Raw genomic sequence first — 6,000 nt, forward strand, 5'->3', positions numbered from 1 at the left:
AAAAAAGCTGGTTCCGGGGGTGTCTGCGCTTTACAGCCAGACACTCCTATTTGGACCTAAATAGGGCCCCCGCAGGGCCTTCGCAGGGCCCTCGTAGGGGCTGCTGCTAACAATCTAACAATGCCTCCCCCTCTAGGGGGCTCGTCCTCGAGCTCCGAAGACAGACAGTGCAAAAATCGCAATGTTCCGGGGACCCTTTCTCCGAAAGATCCACGATTTAAAGGACAACATGCCCTGTGCTCCGGGGTTTACTCCCCCGAAGACTTCTAAATGCCCGCCATTGCGGGGCTTCAAATTGCCTCTGGGGTTTTTGCCCACGGGGCTACCAAGTGAAAGGCCTTTGGCCCGCCTTCGCACCGGTATAATGTGGGAATGGGGCTGTATTCCGGGCCTGTGACCCCGCCTTAGCGCACACAAATCAAATTCAGGCCTGTTTTGGCCGGCCTCGGGGTTTCTTTCCCGGGCATCTGCTTTTTGGGCTTTTTGCCCTGGGACGTTTTGCCCGAAATGTCCTCATTGGAATAGGGCTGTTCTGCCCGAAATGTCCTCATTGGAATAGGGCGTCCTGCCCGAAAATATTCGGCTTCGGGGCCCGCCTTCGGCGTGACTATTACCCGAGCGACCCTCTGAAAAAATCAAGTTTCTGATTTTTGATGGGGGATCCAAGCGTCCTCGAACCCCCGACCCTCAAATTTAATGACTAAGCGTGTCACCCTCGGCTATGGCTAGTGTCGCTCCGGGGTGGCTAGCCAGATTCTTTAGGCTACCGACCCGGAAACAAAGCGCAGACACTATTGTTAGCAACTCAGCTAAAAAAGCTGGTTCCGGGGGTGTCTGCGCTTGACAGCCAGACACTCCTATTTGGACCTAAATAGGGCCCCCGCAGGGCCTTCGCAGGGCCCTCGTAGGGGCTGCTGCTAACAATCTAACAGTGCCTCGATCGGAGATAATGATAAATGAATATTCTTTTCTCGCTATATGAATTCGATAAAGGCCTAAATTATTACCTCCACTTTTAGAGAGTTTAAGAAAACGAATTTCTTCTTCTTATTAAGTCTATTTATAATTATTATAATATATTAATAGAAACGTCTATATCTAAGATAAATAGATAGTAATATAATAAAGTTAATAGAAATATCTTATTAATACCGTTCGAGAATAGAAAGGGGTTTAAGTAAACCTTACTTACCCTCTCTATAAATCTTAGATCTCTTATAGATATAATAGCTCTTAATATAATAAGTAATAGAATTCGTTATTCTTAATTAATAATAAAGCTTACTTACTCTATTATAGATTAATAATCTATTAACGTAACCTTCGAATAAAGAGTTATAAATATCTATAATAATTTTAATTCGTAATTCAGAAACGTTTAATATATATAATCTATTATTAACGTATAATAATTTATTATAAAAATAATAATTACTTAATTTCAGCTTAAGATTATTCTTAATTATTTTAAATAATAGCTTTCTCTATTTAGATATCTTTAATTAAATAATTTCTTAAATAATATTATCGTAATTATAAGCGTTTTTTATTTAATATAATAATTTAGAAGTATTAGTAGTAGAGACTTCTCTTAATTTTTCTAAGGATTTCTCTTAAGAAGTCTCTATCGAAGCCTCTAATAATGATTCTTCATTAGATTTCTCATTATTAATATTGTCTTATTCGCTAAATTCATATAGCATTATAATTAGAGAGATAATACTTTTTTTTATATCGTTTAGAAGTATAATAGCGAGGTGTACGGTGTTCTTAATATCTTCGTTAAGATTATTATCTTTAAGAATTATATAATATTAATAACGAATATAATTATTATCCTCGTTTTTAGATAAATCTTTTACTCGTCGAGTAATACTATTAGATTTAATACTTTATTTTCTTCGAAGATAGATAATATAAAAGTTAAATTCGAAAAGAAATTTCGTCTATCTTATTTAACGAGAGTTAAGTTATTTAAAGAATATAAAGTACTATAAGTTCTTATAATCTAAAATAACTTTAATAAGATTCTCGATGGGGGTATTAGCTAGCTTAGAATATTATTTCTCGAAGGCTCGTATTATAGCTATAAGTTCCTTATTATAGATATCGTAGTTATACTCTATAGGAGATATCTTCTTAAAGAGAAATATTATAGATCTAAGTACTTCGTTTTTATCTTCTTATAATAGAATAGTAGTAATTATAAAATTAGACGCGTTCGTTTTTAGTTAAGTCTTTTTATTTAAATTAAAATAAGTAAATATAAAGATAGTAGTAAAAGCTTTCTTAAGTATTTCGAAAGTAAGTTATTTAGAGTATTCTTAAGTTTATAAATAGATAAAGTCTTTCTTCTATTAAGTATAAATAAGATTCGTTAGAGATATAGCGATTTTAGAGTATCTCGTAATAAACTTTCGATAGAAATTAGCGAATTCTAGAAATACTTATATATCTTTAATATATCTGGGTTTCTTTTATTAAGTAATAGCCTTAATTTTCTTTATATCTATTTCTACTTCTTTCGTTATAATGATTAATTTTAGATATTTAACTCTAATAATATAAAAATCGTATTTATTAATATTAAGATAGAGGTTAGCTTATCGAAGTTTCTCTAACACCTTTTTTATATACTAAATATATTTATCTTTAATATTATTATAGATAAGAATATCGTCTAGATAGATAGTATAGAATATATCTAGATATTCGCGTAAGATATTATTAATAAATATCTAAAAAGTAGTAGAGGTATTATATAATTTGAAAGATATTACTATATATTCGAATAGGCTATATCGAGTAAGAAATATAATTTTTTTCTCGTAATCCTTTTTTACTCTAATCTCGTTAAAAGCGGCTATAATATCGAATTTGTTATATATCTTCGCCGCGTATAGTTTAGTAAGAGTTTTCTTAATTAATAGAAGAGTATTTTAATTAGAAATAGTAAGTGCGTTTAGAACTCTATAGTTTATATATAGTCTAAGTCCCCTATCGAATTTCTTTATAATTAGAACGAGTACTACGTAAAGAGAAGTACTTAATCTAATATAGCCTTTTTCTAATATCTTATCGATATATTTCTTTATAATTAATATCTAATCTCTAAAGAGTCTATAAGTCTTCTTCGATAATAGAATAACTTCTTTTTTAAGATATATTTTATAGTCGATAGAGCGATAAGTAGATAGTTTATTAGCTTTAATAAGATTTTAAATATCTAGCTATTCGTGATATATTATAGAAACTTATTTTTATAGCTATTTCATAGTTGAAGGTTTTTTTCTTAGCTTATAAAAGAACTTTTTATAATCTTCTATCGTAATAGCGGTAACGTTAGTAATAAACTTCGCTTTCTTATCGATAAAGTTAGAAAGTTATTTGAAGTCTTAAGGCTATATAATAATAATTTAATTCTCTAATTTCTTAGCTATCTTAGTAAAGATATAGATAAAGATCTTTATTATATTCTTTTTCTTAAATATAATCTTTACTATATAATTTAAATTCTTTTTTAAAGACTTATTATTACTCTAAATAGTAATAAGTTTATTATATAATAAATAGTTAAATATATAGTAATCTAAATTAAGTATAATAATTTTAGATCTAAAGAATATATAAGAGTTATATTATTCTAGCTATAATATTTCTAGAATAATATTAAATCGTCTTAATAAGGTAATTAAGTATTAAAGTTCTTCTATATAATCTTCTAAGGCGAGTTTCATTAAAATCATATATATAATATTAAAAATAAAGGTCGGTTTATTATCGGCTAGTTATAATTTATAGAATTATATTAATATTACTTTAGATAGCTTATTTATTTTAATAAAAGATATATTTATAAAGCTTAATATTAAAGCTTCGATATTTAAGAGATAATTAGTCTTAATCTATTCTATTAATATAATAGTTTTTTTATAAAAGTTTAATTAGCGTTTATTCTATAAAGAGGCTTTAATAGCGATAGTATACGCGAATAGAGAGATGAAAGCGAGTATTTTTTTTGTTTTTAACTCTTTAATTCTTATATATAAGACTTTTAAGTCCCTAACAGCGACTTAGTTAAAGATATTTAATTTTCTAATTCTTATAATAGTTTAGCGAGGATATTCTTCTTAATATTAACGACTTTTAGAATTATATTAACTTATTCTTTTATTAATAGGTTTATATTCTTATATAAAGTACTATTATCGCTGAAACGATATCTAATCTTTAGGTACTTAAAATATCTATCTTCTTTTCGAATTTTATTTATTAATAATTTAAGATATTTATATTCTTATATATTAAAATTTTCGATAGTAATATTATTATTTCTTTTAGTGGAGAAAGTATTACGTTGATTATTCGAGGGGGTAGAGTTTTTACTAGTTTTATTAGTCTCTTTCTTACTCTTTAGACCTAATATATTATTAATAACTTGAAGGTTTATATTTAATGCTCGTAGGAAAATAATTAATTCTCGAAAAGTATTAAAAGGTTATTCTGAAATTTGATATCTTAGGCGTATAGAGATTAGTCGTTTTAGATTAGATATTTTATAAATATTAGTGAATTCTAAGGGAGCGATAGCTATAGAGAATTATACGTAGAAGTCCTCAAACGATTTCTTCTTATCTGTTACTTCTATATCAAATTTAGAATTAAATATCTCAATATTCGATTTAATAATCTTATTATATATTCTAAATATATTATCTAATTTATTAATTATTTCTTAGATAATTTAATATAAGTCTAAGATATCTTTATTTACTCTTATTTTAATAACGTCGTAAGTAGTAGACTTATAATAGTCTCGTATATAATTAATTTTCTTAAGTTTAGTAGAAAAGATTATAGCGCTTTATCTAAACTTCGCTTTAAGATATTAATATTAGCTATTCTACTTATTTCGATTATTAATATTATAGAAATCCGAGACGTCGAGGTATTATTTATTTAATTCTATATTCTCTACGCGATTTATAATAAGAATATAGCGTAAGTTTTAATAAAGGCTATTAATAGGGATACTCGACTAATAAGATATAGATATAATCTCTACGTCTTCTTTATCGAAGTTTTTTAAATTAACTAATATATAAGATTATATCTTTTTTAGCTATTACTCTTTACACTTTAAATCTTACTTAAATTTTTTATTTTCTTTAATAAATTCTATAATATTAATATAATATCTATTACGTAAACCTCGAAGTCTATTATTAATTTCTCGCTTATAAGATAATTAGCTATTATTATTACTTAGCTAAGTAATAATTATTAATATCTTCATCTTAATATAAGCGATATTCTAGTCGAGTTCTTTATTTTATTATTAAAGTATCTTAATATTACGACTAGCAGTTCGAAAGCTCTCTATTAAAATCTTTAATTTATTATATTAAGTATTAAGAGTATTAATAGCGCTTTTTATAAAATTCTACGAATTAGTAATAAATATAAAGATTATAATAAACTCTTCTTCGATAATATCTATAAGTTATACTTCGATATAATTTAAACTAAGTTTAATAGTATATCTTCTAGAGATAAAACGCTTTTCTTTACGTCGTATAAATAATATAGTAGTATTTAAGACCTTCTTATCGAAGTTCTCGAGTTTTTCTAGACGGTAATATATTTATAACTTATCTATAATAATTTAACTTTATATATTATCTAGATTTAGAATTAATAGATTTATTAGTATTAAGCTAGTGAAAGTATAAAGAGATTTAATCTAAGATCTATTTCTTTTAGTATACTAAAGATATTTATTTTCTTTAAATTCTTATTTAATCTACCTAGATTAGTCTTTATATAAGTAAAAGACTTTCTTTTAAATAATCTTTCGAGTAGTAAGCTTCTTTAATTATAGCTATTAATTTTTTAGTAATATACTTTCTTCTTAGCTATATATTTAGTATAATTAATAAGTAAATCGCTATCGCTTTAGAAGAAAGATAGATAGTATTATATTAAGAACTTAATAATATA

Source organism: Letharia columbiana, assembly GCF_014066305.1.
Source record: "Letharia columbiana isolate WasteWater2 chromosome Unknown Sc0000035_s1, whole genome shotgun sequence".
Classification (NCBI taxonomy): Eukaryota; Fungi; Ascomycota; class Lecanoromycetes; order Lecanorales; family Parmeliaceae; genus Letharia; species Letharia columbiana.